Source organism: Hippopotamus amphibius, chromosome 2, assembly GCF_030028045.1.
Source record: "Hippopotamus amphibius kiboko isolate mHipAmp2 chromosome 2, mHipAmp2.hap2, whole genome shotgun sequence".
NCBI lineage: Eukaryota > Metazoa > Chordata > Mammalia > Artiodactyla > Hippopotamidae > Hippopotamus > Hippopotamus amphibius.
The window spans coordinates 141,624,607-141,642,951 of NC_080187.1; the positions used below are offsets into that span (position 1 = coordinate 141,624,607).

General features: G+C 45.0%; 1 protein-coding gene across 6 annotated transcripts in view; it reads right to left on the bottom strand.

Moving 5' to 3' along the window:
* NTRK3 (neurotrophic receptor tyrosine kinase 3) overlaps positions 1-18,345 on the bottom strand; it is a 369,697-nt gene that overhangs the window by 115,672 nt on the left and 235,680 nt on the right. The gene's annotated exons all lie outside the window — the stretch shown is intronic.

Consider the following 18,345-nt stretch of genomic DNA (forward strand, 5'->3'; position numbering starts at 1 on the left):
ATGTGATGGCCCCAGACAGGCCCATGAAGTAATAACGTCATCACCTAGGAGGCTCGTGTTAAGACAAAAGTCTTGTGGGGACAGGTTTTCCTTGTTAATCACCCCAAACAGCCATCGGTGTCCATCAAAGGGTCTGGCAATGGGCCTGTCCCTAAAGGTCAGAGTTCTTCTACCCTAAAGTCACACTGGTTTTCATAAATTCCTTTACAAAGTCACCTGATTTTGCCTTCTGCATGGACTGTCCCCCTGCAGTCTGTGGGAAGCCCCCCTTTCAATCTGCTAAAGCATTAGATTTCATGAATAGAATAGGTTGCCTCAATTTTGGTTAATATTTCAATTCTGAATGGGCCTCGGGTATTCGCTGAATCCTGGGATCTCTGGTGTCTGTATAGCCCACAACCCAACATGCAGACAGAGCAGAAAATTATGCTAGTGGGGAACCTCCCCTGCTTACTGACATGAGCCTGGGACGCTGACCTCTCCCCCCACAACAGCACGGTCTGCACCTCACTCTCCACAGCACCCCATTTCCCCACAACTAAGATTTTCCTGATTTCCTAAGATTTCCTACCCTTGAATATCATGAACAACCTAACATAGATGGGGCAATACATTTGAAGGGATTTTTCTTCAAATACATATGGTAAATCCAAGGTTGACCAGAGCATAACAGGTGCGTCTGGGAAGGACCCCTTATCCCTAAATATGCTGATGGGCACTGAGGTTTGCTTGGAGGCAGACAGAATGTATTTCCCAAATTTATTGCCAGAGGGACCCTTTCTTCAAGAGCTTCTCATAGGACCAGTGATCTTCAGAACACACGTAAATTCCCTGGAGCTGTCCAACTAGCCCCGGCATTAAGAAAGAAAATAAAAAATGCTTATTTCCAAATCCAGCAGGCAGTTGGGTGGGTGATGAAACAGGAATATTTCAATCATCAAAAAAAAATGTATTTCCACACTTCTTATAATTATTCTAGGCTTTTTTTCTCTCCTTCTCTCCCACTCCCTCCATAAGAGTGTAACTCAGGAAAGGGATTTAAATGACACAGGGACAAAACCTCTGCAGCTATTAATATCTTACACAGTTCAGGTGTCGTTCATGGCAAAGTGCTTTTCACATTAGTGACTGAGGCAGCTTTGCTCGTAGAGCACCTGGCACAATGCTCTGCCCTGCCAGGAGCCCGCGGACAGTGGAAGGCGAGCAATGGTCACGCCCATCCACAGGTCTCATGAAAGGGGACTGCTGCTGGCCAGCGGGGGCCTCAGCAGAAAGGCAGCTCCATCTGGGGGCAACAGCCTCCACACACACGCAGCACATGTGGCTTCAGGTGGAAAAAAGGATGAACCTAAAAGCCCTGCCCCGTGGCATGGCCTGATTCTGGGACTTCAAGAAACAGTGAGCATCTCCTTGATGTGAAAAATGGGCCAGGACATCTGAGGCTCTAACATCAGAGATTTATGGGAAGATATGTGTGAACACAGACCTATACACACACTCAGAGAGAAACACGCAGACACACACAGTTGGATTTCTGCACACACACACACACACACACACACACACACATGCAGACTCACACATGCACAGCCCAATACAGACAGTCTCTGAACTGTGGACTCCAGAATACAGCACCACCTTCAAGACAGGAATCGATGCCACAGGTAAATTTCACACTCCCTTCCTCATGCATGGAAAAGTGACCACGGCTCATTTCGGGAGAGTCTGCTCAGCTAAGAAACACGTACGCAAACTGCCAAAAAGCACGTGGAGCACTGCAACTGGGGCCACATGAGGAGCAATGGAAGGATGCGTGACGGTTTGGTACAAAAGAGAGAGACACGGCCCCATGCCTCCATCACTGGGAGGAGCCATGGCGAGTCAAGGACCTGCCTGGTGCTAGGATGGGCTTTATAGGATATGGGTGCTCTGAATGATAGCTGGTGTTATAGTCATCGTAACTCTTTCCACATGGGATTTTATTACCCCCATTTTCCAGACAAGGCTTGAAAAGCTGAAGCAGGATTATCGGAGACACACAACTCGTAGTTGGCAGGCAGAACTAAAACCCAATGTCTAAGCCAAGGCTTGCTCTCAACATGACACTGCCTGCTGAGTTTCTCCAGGCAGAAGACTGAGGTCCAGGGAGTGGGTACCCAGGAGGCTGATTCTTAGGCCAAGACAGAGAGGCCTTTCTCACAACTAGAACTTCCTGCATGTGGGTTGGACCACTGTGGAAAGAGGAGCTTTGGGTCACTAGCAGAAGGAATTGAGATGGATGACCACCTGCAAGGGACATGAAGGAGACAGGCTTAGAAACATCTCTGGAATCTCCTTCAGTCTTAAGATTTTCTAAGATTTTCTTTGTCAAGAAACAAGCAAAGACCTGTACTTAGGAAACCGATTTTTCCTACCTTCAGCCTGTTTCCAGGTACGTGAAATTCTGCCATTAAAGATGTGCTCATTTGAATCAAGGCAAAGATTAGGCAGAGGAATCTGAAGACCTGAGTTCTAATTCTTCCCCTCTTCCACATACAAACCAGCTGTGTTTCTTGGGCAAGCCACCCAACTTCTCTATGCTTCAGTGATCTCATCTTTCAAATGAGTGGGTGAATGGGAAGCTAAGGGTCCTTCTGCCCTGTGATGCTGCACTTCCAGGCATCCTTGGTTGTGAAGGCAAATGTTCCTTCACAACTGTAGCCCTGAGGCATCACGGGAGTAGAGGATTTGCTAAGGAATTATCTACTAGGATGACTCGGCCACTTCTCTCTGGAGATACAGAGCTCCAAGGGAACCAAAATACACTAGAAAGAAAGAGGTTCCTATTCAGAAGCAAGATGCCCCCTGAAAGAAAGAAGCTGAAATTAACTTGGTTTGGGCTTCTCCAGGAGAGAAAAAGAAGGCAGAATGCTGAGACTAACCGAGAGGGAATATACTCCCAGAAGCTGCAAGAGGAAAAGAAGTGGTTCTGGGAGAAGTTCTGTGTGTAGGATGTTAGGAGGGAAATTTCAGTGAAAAAGGAAGGTAGGGCCTCTGGTTCTAATTATTATACCAATGCCACCAAGTCACAGAATCTCTTAGGACAAGTGTCTTAACCACTCAAGGCTTCAGTTTCTTGTCTGTAAAGTAATAGATTGGATGGAATCAGTAGTATCTGAATCCCTAAGAAGCTGGCCAGCCCACACTCAAACTGCCAACCAGGATCTTGGGGTGGGGTCCAGGACACCATGGTTTCTCAAAGTTCCTGGGTGTCTCCCATGCCGATGTCTGAGGACATATATTTGGTATCCACGGAACCCGTGACCTTTAAGCACTTCACATTTTAAATTCTCTGCCTTCAGCAAGTGAATCTGTTTTCCGGTCCTCATCCCAGTCTCCTGGCACTCAAAGTTCTTGGTGGCAGTAGAGGGATGCTGAGGAGGAACCAGGGCTCTGCCCCCGGCAATTCTTCATATTAAGCAGATGCTCCAATCCCCTTGATCCATGCTCCATTATTCATAAAGTCATATCAATTACTGAAATATTATCTTGACCACTACCGGGAAATGGAATAAGTAAGATCCACCTCCATGAGCACCGTCTCCCTCTGCTCTCCCTGCTGGAAGATTCCCTTTCCATTAGCAGCAGCTCAGATATCCCCGACTTCGCAGACCAGCCCTCTTCTCGTGCCCAGAAAAGAAACAAAGCAGGACTGAAGTGGAGGGCGGTCAGTGTGCAGCTAGAGGAGGACAGACTCCTGGTGCTCTTTTTTTTTTTTTTTTTAATTATTTGTTTATTTATTTTTGGCTGCATCGGGTCTTAGTTGCAGCACAGGGGATCTTTGTTGCAGCATGTGGGCTCTCTAGTTGTGGCATGGCTCAGTAGTTGTGGCACATGGGCTTAGTTGCCCCACAGCATGTGGGATCTTAGTTCCCCGACTAGGGATTGAATCCACATCCCCAGCATTGAAAGGTGGATTCTTAACCACTGCACCACCAGGGAAGTCCAGTGGTGCTCTTTTCTGTCTGTCTTGCAGGGCCCTCCAGTCGAGGGAGAGGAGTGAGTCTAGTGGGAAGTGAGTTGTCATTGCCCATAAATTTTTGAGGCTTTATAGCTAAGAGGGCTGGGATAAACCTCAGCCCCAGTGGCGTATTCAAGGAGCTTAATTCTCTGTGTCATTAAAAATATGAGGATAATTCTGATGATGATTATGAAGGTAATATTAGCTAACATTTCAATTTATGGAGCTATGACCACGTGCCAAAGCTCTTTCAGACATTTCCTTTATTCCTTATTTAAAAAAATTATTATAACTGAACACGCACATAACCACAGACCCAGTGATTTCAATCATAAGTACATCTCCAACAGAAACATGTGTGTGTGTGTGGACATGTGTCTATATATATTCACCAAAAAAGAATGCCTTAGCATTTTAATGTCCACACACAGCATTACTTTGGATGGCAAAAATAAATAGAATGGACCCAAACATTAACCAACATTAGGATGAATAAATGAACTGTGGTATATTCCCACAATGGAATACAGCAGGGCAGTGAGAATAAACTAACTCCAACTATAAATACACACCACACTGTGGATAAATCGTACAAATAAAGTGAGAGGTAAAGATACTAGACCCAAGAATACATGTTGTGTGAATCCATTCATATAAAGTTGAAAATCAGGTGAAACTAATGTACAGTGTGGTGGAAGGCAGATAATTGGTTACCCTTGGGAAAAGTGGGTACTGATTAGAAGGGGCATAAGACGGCTTCTAGGATGCTGGTTACATGGGTGTAACCAGCTCTCGTGCAGCTGCACATTTATATGCTTGATTTATACCTCAGTAAACAACTCACATTAAAAAATGGGAGGGTCACAGGCTAAAATGGCCACAATAAGCAGGTGAGTAACATACATGAGTAGGAAGAGTCAGGTGTGGGCCACCAGGTAGTGAAGGGGACTCCGGCAAAAGGGAGAAAACACACTCTGTCTAGAAAAGGCTGCTGCCTCTAGGCTCTAGCTGATGGTTGCCATGCAGGAGTGCAAGCCACTGTTGCCAGATCCTTCCATGTTTCAAGAGAAACTCTAAACACAGAATGATGATAGGAACTTTCCCAAGTCTTAGTTGCTAGCAGCCAATTCCAAAAAAAAAAAAAAAAAAATCACACATTCTGCCTAGGCCAAACAACCCGCCCCTGTAGGTGGCATGTGGCCCTGGGGCTGCTGGTTTGCACGTCTACCCTGCAAGGTGCTATTTTGCAGATGAGACATTAAATGACTTCAGCATTCACACCTTGTAGGTGCTGGAGCTGAGGTTGGAACTCAAGTCCAGATTTTTCTACTAGAACATGTGACCACCAATGTTATAAGAGGCACCTCTGCTCCTATTCTCAAAGCCTCCTCGGATCCAGTTGGGAAAGAACATGCCATAGAACAATTTTCCTTCCCAGTGATGCTGTGGACTCCTTTGTCCTCCAGGTGGCCAAACTGATCCAAGCCAAAATATCTGGTATAGAAAGAAGAAGTCCTCTTTCAAGTGATCAGGAGTGGGAATTGGCCCTAAATTGCCTTCACATCTAGAGGGCAAGGTTACGTGGTCATCTTGTCCATTTCTCACCATACGTCGTTGCTCTCTGATTTGTTTCCCCCCAACCAGTCCCTCCTTGATCCTTGCAATGTGAGGACCCACCTCATGCCTCCACTCCAGGTTTCTAGGGCCCAGCTCTTCCCCAAATCTGGTGGTCTGACCCCTGTATACTGCTTCTGCCTCTGACACCATCCTTCTTCTGCAAACTCTTCCTACCTTTGGATGCAGCAGGCCTTTTCAACAGCCCTACTCTGTCTCCATCTGCCTTCCTTTCCTCTCCCTAAAATACAACCTCACATCCACGGCTCTGTGCTTTATCTATGCTTTCTCCTCTGATCAAGATTTAAGATATGAATATACTGGGGAAGGGAGAAAAATTTATGTAAAACCAATTGGTAGTTCTTTCTCCAAGCTTTTTAGTATTTTTTCCTGAAGTAATAGGAAAGGTTGAGAAGAATTAAACTATTTTTATTTTAAATGATGAATGTGTTGAAAATATGTACATATCGCTAACAGATTTTACTTCTAAAAGCAGTTTAATAAACTTATTGAATAAGGAGGGTTTTGGTTTAAAAGATACACATTCTATTTTTGTCCACTAAGACCCGATAACAGAACCTGCAAATGTAAGAGCAAAAAAAGAGCAAAATATATGTCCAGCAATGCTAGGGTTTATACACATCCACTCACCCACCCCTGACACCACCTCCCACAGGCACACAAAATATCAACGAATTGTCACACTAGAGACAACCTGGGTTGATTAACTGGTCTGGTTGCACCATTCACAGATACAGTCCAGTGTGTCTGAGTCACTCACCTGATACCATACTGTGGGTTAACAGCAGTTATCTGGACCTGGTTTGCCAATTTTTAATTTAGAGTTCATGCCATCACATGCACTGTCACCCTTACACTACCCAAGAAAGGGAAAAAAAAACATTTATTTTTGCAAATGTTCTTCTTGTTCCTTTCTGATCCATAGCTTGTTGGGGGATATTTCTGTCCCCTGGTGTTAGCTTCAAATGGTTTGAAATAAACAAACATGGCACCCAGGCCATGACCTCTTGGCTTCTGCCACATACCTTTCACCCCACTCACCTGGAACTACTGACTCTCCCCAGAACACACCTGTCTCCCTTTGCATGTGCTTCTCCTTCAGCCCGGGGCCTCTCAACTCTTGCTGTCTGTAATTCCTACTCATCGGTAAGTGTTCACCAACAGAAAACTCAGTCTGTGGCTTGCTTTTAAAAAATCAAAATAGAGAGGGATTTGAGAAAGTTTAGCTGGGAACTCATTAGAATGTGGCCCTGCTCTTAATTCTATGAAGGACTCACAAAATGCATATATTTCCATTTTGAACAGGAAGAAGTTAGATGTATCTAAATTCAATACATTAAGGGGCATTCACTGTAGTGGTATCTTTTCCGAACTTTTGGAAATCATAATTACATTCTCACCTATCTGATATTTCTGGCAAAGTCACCTCCTTGACCTTGGTAAGGAGGTAAAGTCCGGAGACCTGGTCATGGTTCACGGTTCACTCAGAGGAGAAGCCAGCACTGGAGATACACAGGTCCTGGCTGCGGGCATACCAGCCGATCACTGCACAATGTCACTGTAATGTGACACTGGCTTGGACACAGGGAGACATTTCCCACCAAACATTTTTCTACCGAGGAGAAAGTATGATTTGCCAATGATGTCAAACCAAATCTGCATGACCAAATATTGCTGGGATGATCTGGTCAGAAGTGTTCTAATGGCATTTCCAATTCCTTCTTTAGTGTAACTAAGGCAGACTGTAATCATGGTACCAACGGCCTAATAGCTAGAATTCAGTGATCGCTTTCTAAACGCAGGCAGCTGTTTGCATACGTCCCATCATTTAACACAGTGAAAGACCTAATGAGGCAGGTGCTCCCATTATTTCCATAGAGACGTAGATGACCCAGCATCAAGTCCAAGCTCCAATGTCCATCCAAGCCTACACGTGGGAAGGCCTGGAGGACCAAGAGGGAGAAGCACTCACTCTTCATTAAGGAATCCCACATTCATCTGTCTGACTCCTATCCTGCCATCTCTACATCATCCACAAACCCACAAGATAACAGACGCCTGTGTGGATTGGGACGACCCAATGCCACCATTTTGACATGGCTGCTAGGACATGATGGCTTTGATATAAAGGAAACATTTTAACGCTGTTTAAAATACAAACCTTCACACTTGCATTCATATTATTTCCAAATAACATGCAAAGCCGTCATCCTTTCCCCATCCCTGATCCCTCCCCGCACCTTGCTCACCCCACTTCTCACTCTCATGACACTCTGACCCCAAGCTTTGACAATGTCCCCCGTTTGGAGGGGCCTGGGACAGCACAGAAGTCACAGATGGTGTGAGGACAAGGGATGAGAGTCTCGTTTATAGTACTGTCACCCAGAAAAATGTTTTTACATATTCATATCAAAACAACCACAGCAAAATGACCTATTTGTTTGCTTATTTGTGTTCTCAGCACCCAATATAGCATCTAGAACTTAGTAGATGCTCAATAAATGTCTACTTATGAATAAAATGTTTAAATTCCAACAGCTGTATTAAAACCCATCTCAACTTCTTCAAGTATTTCAGATGGAAGGAAAAAGAAAAGCAGCCATAAATATCTTACACAGAGCTCCTCATACACTGGTGTATATCAGAATCACTTGGAGGGCTTATTAAACACAAATTGCTGAGCTCTGCCCCTGGAGTCTCTGATTCAGTGGGGTCTGCGGAAAAAAATCTTGAAAATTTACACGTCTAACAAGTTTCTAGGTGATGCTGCTGCTGTTGTCTGGGGACCACCCTTGAGAACCATTATCTTATAGGGATGACGGTCTTCTGAAATTCCACTGTCAACTCGAGTGATAGGATGTTTAAAAATCACAAACACCATCTTCCTCTGGGTCAGAGTTTAACCAGGCAATGGAGGCATGCAGAGACGAGCACCGTGCTTGCTTAGCATGGGCTCAGCACGCAGTGGGCCGTCAGCCAGATTGGTCAATGGAATACCTAAAGATACAAAGTCATTTGCTTGCTGATGCTAACACAACCAGCTTTCCACAGGAACAATTAAGAAGCATCCCAGTGTGCTGTTTGCCAACTGCAAATCACGTGAGGCCATTTAGAAGCTGAGGAGTAGAAATGAATTCACTTTGTGAACTTATGCATTGTCAGGGGTCCCCAACCCCCGGTACTGGTCCATGGCCACACAATAGGAGGTGAGCAGCGAGTGAGCGAGTGAAGCTTCATCTGTATTTACAGCCCATCCCCATCGCTCACATTACCGCCTGAGCTCCGCCTCCTGTCAGCATTATGGTGAGTGGTATAATGATTTTGTTATATATTACAATGTAACAATAATAGAAATAAAGTGCACAATAAACGTAACGTGCTTGAACCATCCTGAAACCATTCCCCCCACCGCGGGTCCATGGAAAAATTGTCTTCCGCAAAACTGGTCCCTGGTGCCAAAAGGCTGGGGACCGCTGCCTTAAGTAACATGAAAGCTGCGTGGGAACCAAATAGATGCCTAGCCTCAAGTTGGCTTCCTCTTTAATACCATTAGGAACTCAGAGAGTCTTCTCAAAAAGATCTAGAGTGTGTGAATGACATTTCAGATCACGTGCAAGGACTCTTAGCAGTGCCTGACTTCAAGAAGCTAGAGAAAATACTAAGATAGTGACACTGTATCTCACCAGGAATCCAATGGGGCAGCATGGCAGTGCCCCTGGAAAATTTACTAAAATAACAAAGAATCATTCCAAAGAGAAATGGTGATATTTGAGGGGCTCTGAATTTGTGGAATTGTTGGAACAAGCCATACTTGATAAGGATGCCTTGTGGGTTCAACTGCAGAATTCCCCAAAGTCACTAAAACCAATTTCTGTAGCAATTACTGCACCTAAGTCAGACAGTTCACTTTTGTCAGACATTCCTTATTAAATGACCCAGACAAAATCAACTTCTGTGGGGGAAATGAAAAGATTGCATTTCCACTTATAGGTCCAGGAGAAGTGAGAAACATGGTGCAAGAAGAGCCATTAGACCCAGACTCCCTCCTGCCTCCAAAAAATCATGCGGCTCTATATCACAGAATTATGTCTCTGGCCCTCAGTTTCCTCATCTGTACAATGAAGAGATGGGTCTTAATGGATCTCTTAGGTCTTTTTCAGATTAAAAAAAAAAATGTTATGTTCCATAAGGAAGTTAAGTGAAAGAGAAAGAACAGGAAAGGAAAAATTTTGCTTTCAGCCAAGTCCTATTCCAGGAATGATTTCAGGTCCAAAATTTGAAAGCAAAAATATAAGCGAGGATCATATTGCAACTGACTAGTTATAAAAGCAAGGCCAGCTATGACTTGATTTCAGGTTTTGCCACTTTTCAACATGGTAAAAATACAGGCTCTTCCAGGTGCTTCAGGAACAAACGCTTCTGGGACTCTGCCTGGCACTTCTCCTGCAACACAGGAGCTGGCTCTTCTCAGAAACACGGTCTCTGATTCCCCTTCTTACCAGCTCCAGAGACTTTCCTACATTTTTTTTCAAAAGCAAAAGGCATTGGTCTATCTATGTTTAGAAATGTACACAACAAATCAAGAAATAAATTCATATGTGGAAGGACAGAAATGCTAGTCTTAAAATCCAGGCAAACGTCCATTTTTATAAGCCTATGAAGACAATATAAATAAATCAAAAGGAGTTAAACCTGCTGGCAGTGATGGCTAAATCTCTCTCGTTTTCTAAATAACCTTCCTTGTGCTGGAAGGTGTATGTAGTGACTGTTTCATGTCTCTCCTTTCTGGGACAGGGGTCTTTCTGTGTCTGCTTGAAACTGTCCCTAAATTCAGACAGAATCACCTACTTTGACCTTTTTGATGATAATGTCAGTGGCTTCTTTACTTCTCACGTCCTTCCCTACTTCTGAGAAACTGAACAGTGACAAGTGTGGTAAACAAAGATTGGAAGGATTTAAGTGCAAATTCTGTGAATAAATGCATCACCGCCGTTTCAAAAAGCTATCCCATGTAATACGTCAACAGGATGCTTCCGCTACACAGGGACCCTTCTCCAGTCACTCGTCCTCCATCCCTGTCCCTCCAAAGCCCCCTGTCTGCTTCCAGCTACTGCTGCTGTGGCCTGGAGGGGCCTGACCTTCCATCTCCACCCAGCTAAATCCTCCCTAGCTTTCTAGGAAGCTCAAACCCTCCCTCCCCCCCATGGCACTTTCACCCAAGCCTCTGCTCCCTCAATTTAAACAGGCTGGTGCTCTCTGAGCACACCTGGCCCTTTCCTTGCAGGGTTTCTGTGACAGCATCTCTGATACATGTCTTATGCCTGGATCACAGGAACCGTTTTCAGCCTTTCTCCCCAGCTGGAGTGTGACTCCGTCACGCGGGGACCATGTCACTCTGTTCCTCTCTCAGCCTCATGGCAGCAATTCTGCAGCATAGTAGTTGCTCCATAATTATGAGCTCTGTGCAAAAACCATCTTCTGTCCTCATTTTTCTCCCACACTGTGTTTACTCTGGAGTTGGCATTGTGATAGAGAACAAAGCAATGCATTTTGATTGACTGATTTCCAGCTCTACAAGGGCACCAACGCGCATAGGGCTCCGGCCACGCATCTGTAGCCACTAAAAATAGCTGCATAATTTTTAATGAGATGAAATAAAGGTCAATGACATATTGTTAAACAACAAATTCAGATTATAAGACCGTATGCAGAATATGATCTCATTTTTGCATAATACTCACGTATGTGTTGATGTATTGGCGTAGGCATGTCTGCCTGTGTGATTTGTTATAAATGTAAAAAAAAAAGGGGGGGGGGAACTGGAAGGCAGTGCACCAAAGTGTTCATGGATTCATCACCAGGGACAGTATTAATGGTAATTTCTATTTTCTTCTTAGTACTTTTCCGGATTTTTTTCCCCCAAAAGATTTGCAATGAGCATATACTACTTTGGAGTCAAATATCAGGTTTTATTTTATTTTATTTTTTTCTTAAGAAGCAAAGAGAGGTGAATCAGAGCTGTAAATAGCCCATCACCATTAACAAAGGACTACTGAACACATAAGCTCCCACAGTGCCTGGTCAGACGTGTGGGGAGAAGCCACACAGAGTTTTCCATAAGGACGAGGAATATGAATTTACATCACTACGTATTCCTAAGGATTCCATCACCCCTTCCTATGAGCTTTCTCCAGGACCACAAGAGCAGGAGCTATTTGGGTCATTTTGCTGAGACCAAGAGAAAGGAATGAGCTTAACTCTAGTTTCAGAACTAGGCCAACCTCTGTGGCCAACTGGGCCCCAGCAGGGCATGCCTGCTCCCTGGGGCCTCTCACTCAGTGCCTGTCACTCTTTACATTCCAACAATGTGAAATGACGGATACTTTTAATACAAGAGACCTGTCATTTATTTATTAGCTGGGGACAGGCGCTGCAGCGGAGAAGGATGCATTATAAATCAACTCCTTTCTCAGTCATTAAAAATTAATCCAGTTCATAATGTAGAACGTCAGTAATTTCTTTATTAGAGCAGCGTTTCGGTTTTCTCTTTTCTTCCAGGTTTTGTTTTTTACTTCCTCCCTTCCCTGAGGATACATTTTTTTCTAACAATGGGCTGGGTATAAATTACCCCAGGGAAAGGTACCAGGGAAATATAGCGTTTCAGACAGAGGTTACAATGGAGCAGTGGAATCAACGCTCTGCAAAAAAGACCACTGACCAATTTCCCCTCAGAATTATGGTCTTACGGCACCTTCCCATTTTGATCTATGGAAGCTCATTTACAATATTCTTCATTTGTTTCGGATGCACCCTGCATCAAAAATGGAAGGCATTTTAGCTCCTTGATCGATTAGAGAGAGAAATGCATAAGGCAGGTGATTTTAGGTGTGTCGGGAGATCTTTGTGTCCTATCTGTGGCTGGTTGCTTCCTCACGGAGGTACTTTCATTAGCTTTTCTTTTTTTTTAACATCAATGCATATTGATCTACTTTATTATTTTCAATGACTACATAACATTCCATTATATAGATGCACTACCATTTTTAAAATTTGCTCCTTCTTGATGGGTCATTGGCTGTCACTGACAATATTTCTGTGTAGCTTTTCTAAAGTCTCCAAATTAACTTGGCATTCACACACACACACACACACACACAAAAATTGCACAGGTATTAGAAGCCCAGCCCAGAGCAGGAATCCTTCATATACCTCCCCCTTTAGGCCTGAGATTCAAAGATGCCAGTCAGACCAGATGATGCTGGAATATGCCAAGAGGCTGCAAAGCTGAACCTCTGAGAAGGTTTCCCTTTGGTTCTTCCCCTGAGTGGCAGCTCCAGGAAATGCAAAAACTTGGAATTATAAAGAGGGCAACTTCTGTGCTCCCTGACTTCAGAGGAAGTAAAAGGGAGAATCCAGAATCTATATGCATCTCCTCCTCACCTTAGGAACATTGAGAGGTTGGCAATGGTTGGGTCAACCAGATGACCTTCCCAGATGACCTGCCAAGGGCTGTGTAGGAAAGGAGAGGGACCTTTCCACACCTGCCTGCTCTGCCCTCTGGCAAGCTGTCCTGGCCCTGGGGGGTCTTGCCGAGACAAACAGTATGGGCCCAGGCTAGGTTACTGGCATTGATGTCTTTGTCAAACCAGCCACGATTGAGTTAACTCTCCTAAGTTACACATCCCCACAAATCCCCAAGCACATATTTAAAATCTATTTTCAGAATTACACTGAGTATAATTTAACCAATCAATGAGCCATCAGGAGGTTAGTCCCAACACTTCTTCATTACCAGTGGCATTAGGGCCGCCCAACTCAGCAGAATCCAATGCGAAGAGCTGCTGTGTCACCAGCAATTCTAGGTCCAGGGACGGAAGCTAACACAGTGCCTGATGAGAGGCCAGGCTGGCTACAATCTGGGTGACAAATTAAGCTACACAGCCACCAGCGACTGCAGAAAAGGAAGCTTGACTAAGAAAGAGGCCAACTTGACCCTATGGACTTTCCTTCCCTTCCTCCCAGTGCAGCTCTTGCATCCCCTTCAGTGCCCACTGATTTTGGACCCCACTCTGGGAGGTTTGCCTTCCAGGCAACTGAAGCTCTGGATGACCTGCTGGGGCGGGAGTGAGGAGGGGGCTGCCTGCACGGGAGCCATGGAAGCGCTAGAAAGGGACTCCCTTCTGCTGACTTGACGGCGGGTCACCCAAGCCAGCATCTGTCTGAGAATCTCATCCTCAGTCTCCCAGAAGGTGGGATGCAGGAGAAGTGGAAGTCAGCTAATAGTGAGAAAAGGCAGCCTCAGCCAGGGCAGGAGGCATGTTCCTAAAATCCTGAGTTTGAATCCTGGCTCCATCACTGACCAGCGAGTGACCTTGGACAAGTTCCTTAACTTTTCTGAGTCTGAGTTTCCTAATTTGTGAAATGGGGACCATAATACTTACACGACAGGTGGATTTAACAGAGAGAAGAACTGATAAGAGGAAGAGAGGGTGGCGGGCACCGTCACACCACAGTTTTGTCATTTCCTAGCTCTGGGACTACAGGAAATGACTAACTCTCCCCTGTGTCTCAGTTTCCCCATCTATGAAATGGGGGAAGTAATAGCACCTATGGCTTTTGTAAGGATTAAACAATTTATCATATTTAAACTGTTTTCAGTGCCAACAGTAAGCACGATGCAGTGTAAGATTTTATTATTATTTTCACCTGCTTAAAGTTCAGAGCCTGGCCCTGAGTAGGTATGGACAGGTACTGAATAAATGTTATTTCTCCTCTCTTCACTACTCTCCCCCTTTCTTTCTCTTCACCAGTCCCTGCTCCCACCTACTCACCAGAAATGATGCTTCCAAAGGAGCACATAGCGGTCCCCAGGAAGTCACATAGCTTGCTCAACCAAGATAATCGGATCCAGCTAAAACCACGTGAAGAAATTTGTCTTTGCTCAGGCGTATAAGTATAGCTTTGAAAATTACCAGGACAATTTACCAGACCAGAACAGCACAGACAACAATCACAAATTACCAGCTTGCTTTCCCTAAGGGGAGATACAGGAGGAGCAAGATTTGCTCGAAATCAATGTTCTCATCTTCTTCCTGCCACTTCTACCCCAAGATGCCTCTGCTTACTTTTAGGAGAGCAGGAGTTGACCCTCAGAGAAGAACTGGAGTGGCAGGCCATGTCGTTTCTCACCCTCTTTCTTGCTAACAGACTCTGATTCTGTGGAGGTATTCACTCTCCTCCCGGCACCTTATGCCTCAGGGGAAGTAAGCTGCATCCCCAAGCCCAGCGGAATATCTGGAGGAACCTAGGTGTTTGTTTTAGTCCCATTTCCTTTATGCGTGACTGGTTTAGGATTAAACAGATGACATAATTCTGGCCAATGAGACAGGAGGGAAAGGTTGCTGGGGAATTTCGGAAAAGGTTTTCTCAATTTCAATCAACACACAAGAAGAGACAATTCTGTGTTGTCCCCAGTCTATGTGTTTGGTTGTGATGCCTGGAGCTGTTGCAACCATTCGGTAATCATGAGGGAAGCCATCCTGGTGGTAAAGCCAAACACAGAAAGGCAGAGGCAAGAGAATCTCAGAAAAGCAGAACTAGAATCTTAACATACTCTACCAGGAGCCTTCCCTACCTATTTACTTGATTTATGTGATGACCAATTGCCATCTTGCTTAAGCCCAAATGGGTCAGGATTCCCTAGTACTTTCAGCCAAAAGAGCTGAACTGATACAATCAGTATCCAAAACAATCTGATATGTGCACAAATATAAACAAGACCCATAAACATGTACATCTGTGTCTGAAAGTCCCATGTATAGGTCTGCTGAGAAAGAATGAAGGGGTTGTGTACTTATGTATAAGAACAAGGAAAAAGGAGGCCACTTGAGCAGCCAGGCATTAAAGCCCTAACTGTATAAAAGGTAGCATATGGGCACAGACACACAAGTAACTCAAGGGATGCACTTGGACAGGCACGTGGGGGAGCAGGAGCACTTCAGTTTCAACAACATAACATTTGCTGATGAGCGGGAGGGGCCAACAAAGAATATAAAACCAACACGAGAATCTCACCATGAATCTCTCCACCATCCCCTAGTTGCATCCACAGCTTCTCAGTCTCATTAACCCAAAAGGAAATTGGCCTGAGCCCTCTGCTCGTCTACATCGATCATTTCCTGACAACCAACATATTACAGTCCTGACTGTGCCTGCAGATCTGGGTGATAAACTATTTCTTAGAGCTGGGGGAAAGAAATCATTGGAGGGAAAGATTCTTAGCTTTTCAGAAATAACTTCAAGCTTTGAAAACATCTATTTTTGACACCATCAAGCTGGTTTTCCCCAACAGCATATTTGAGGTCAGAATTGTAACGACTGTTGTAAAAATATTGTTGTCAAGGCAAGGATGGTCATGTATGTGTCATTTAGGCAAGCTGACAGAGCCCTTTCAAATTCTCATGCCATGTCATCTCAAAAAATACCAGCTGAGGTGATCACATTTTCTTATCTCGAGTTTGGAGAGGGTGGTTGCCTTGCTCACAGTCACGTGGTTGCTAAGTCAGTAGGCTGGGACCAGGGTCTAGGACCAGCCACACTCATTTCACTTTCTTTTCTAGTGAAAAGGGATCCCCTTCTTGAAATAAAGAGGTCCTTTGACTTTCCACACAATGGTTTGGAAACAGTGGCTTGGGGGCCAGCAGCTTGCATCTTGGTTTGTGCAGAGACAGCTCCCTGAGAGTTCAATCCTAAGTGGCAGATCTGCCTGGAAACAAGGAACGCAGTGAAAATTTGCCCATGGCCAGCATCTCCGGATCTGGAGGTTTAGGAAGCATAAGAGGCACCTGCAAGAGCTTTCTAGGCAGAGAACAACCAACAAAGACCCCTGATCCACTTGAATGAAGGGCTCTTAGCGCTCTGCCAGAAACCCTGAAGAATGCCTCCACTCCAACTCAGGGCATTCCCATGCAACTCAGCCACTTACTGTCCCTCCCAGATGCTTGGGAAGAAATGGGACAGGGCACATGCCAAGCAGGTTCAGGTCCACCTGGGCACTCTATCACATGAGTTACCACGTCTGCTGCTGGGGAGGCAAAAGCAGAACCCCAAACCCCCAGAACAGCCCAGAGTGCAATCCACTGAACACATGTGCCCATAGAGAGATGCTAACAAGTGTATCTCAAAAATCAAGTTCAATGGCCCAATAAAGGTAGGAAATCCCACAGACCCAAGTGTTCTCCTACAAAATTACGGTGACCTTTACCACTAGAAGCTCTCAGAATCCCACAGTAAAACAAAAAAACGTATTCAATCCAGGTTTTCCCAAACTTATTTGACCATGGAACATTTTTTTTTTTTTTTAAAAATGCCCAGAGCACCATTTGGGAAATCCTACATTAAAGGCAGCTGGGGAGAAGACAGAAAGGCAGTTGGACTCTGGACTTCCTGGCTAAGAGGTGGGCAGAGCTTGGGTTTTTAATTATTGACCATTAAGAAGACAGCACAACAAGAGGGAGAACGTCCCAGCGCTTTGGCACGTCTCCCATCTGTGAGTGACTCCTGTGCTCATTCACAGGAAATAGAGAGGATGACCATTTTCTCCTGGAAGGGGCTTCTGGAAAGAGAATACTAATAGGGACCGCCACTGATGATAGAGCCCCCTGCTCTCTCTAAGGATGGTGGGGGATATCTTTTTTTCCCTTTTCCTGCCTTTTAGCCTCTGCCCATAAAATAGGAATTTTGCCTCCTCAAAGACATAGGAAGTAACTGCCAGCTCTTCCCCCAAGCTGTGTGCTTGGCCCCTCCCTGTGAGAAGTGAGAGATTTACCTGATGGGTGAGGCGGAGAGCCCATTACCTCTCAACATATTCTCTTCCAGGTAGGGCTCATGCAGAGAAAGGAGACTCTCCCTGCCTGTGTAGTTTTCCAAGCAGCTCCTAAGCTTTCTGACTTACAAAAGATGAGGCGGACCTCCACGCAACGAGATAGACAACATCTGCTCTGCAGACCTAACTCCTGTCTGTGCATCCCAGTTCAAGACTTGGGAGAGCCATCGAGAAGCCCATCTGGGCTTTAAGTCTAAGCAACTTTCTTGAGTCTTGCAATTAAAACCCAACTTTTGATTCCTATCTGACACTGCGTGGGTTTCTCAGCTGGATCAGAATTGTCACCCTTAAAAACTCCCATCTAGTTTAGATGCTTGAATACAATTGAAGGAAGAAAGAGTAAAGCTCTGGGAAATCTTGAGCTGGAGAGGATCTCTGGAGGGAAGTTAATCCTTCCACTCCTTGAAGACAAGACTGAGGCCAAAACATGCCAAGGAGACAAGTAGTCCTTTAGCTCCCAGGGCTCTGGACAGGAAGTGAAGGACCCACTCCACATCTCACTCACTTTCAACTGTTGGGTGCCCATTCCCCTGGGCTCATATTCGCCCACAAAATGACGACTCCAGGCTGGCTTGGGGTCTTCTCATTCTTCACCTCCTCCTCCACCATGTAGCACACACTTATCCCCTAAGTACTTTTTTTAAGCCAATTACCGTGTATTTACAGTGAACGTAATTATACCTAATTACTTAATTAGCATGACTGCATGCAGCTACTAACTTTGAGTATGTGATTATGGTGGTGAAGGGCAGGACAGATGAGGTCATGAGACTCAATAGGAAGGCAGGGAGATGGACCAGAGTCTGTCTAGTTGGTTACAGCTCCA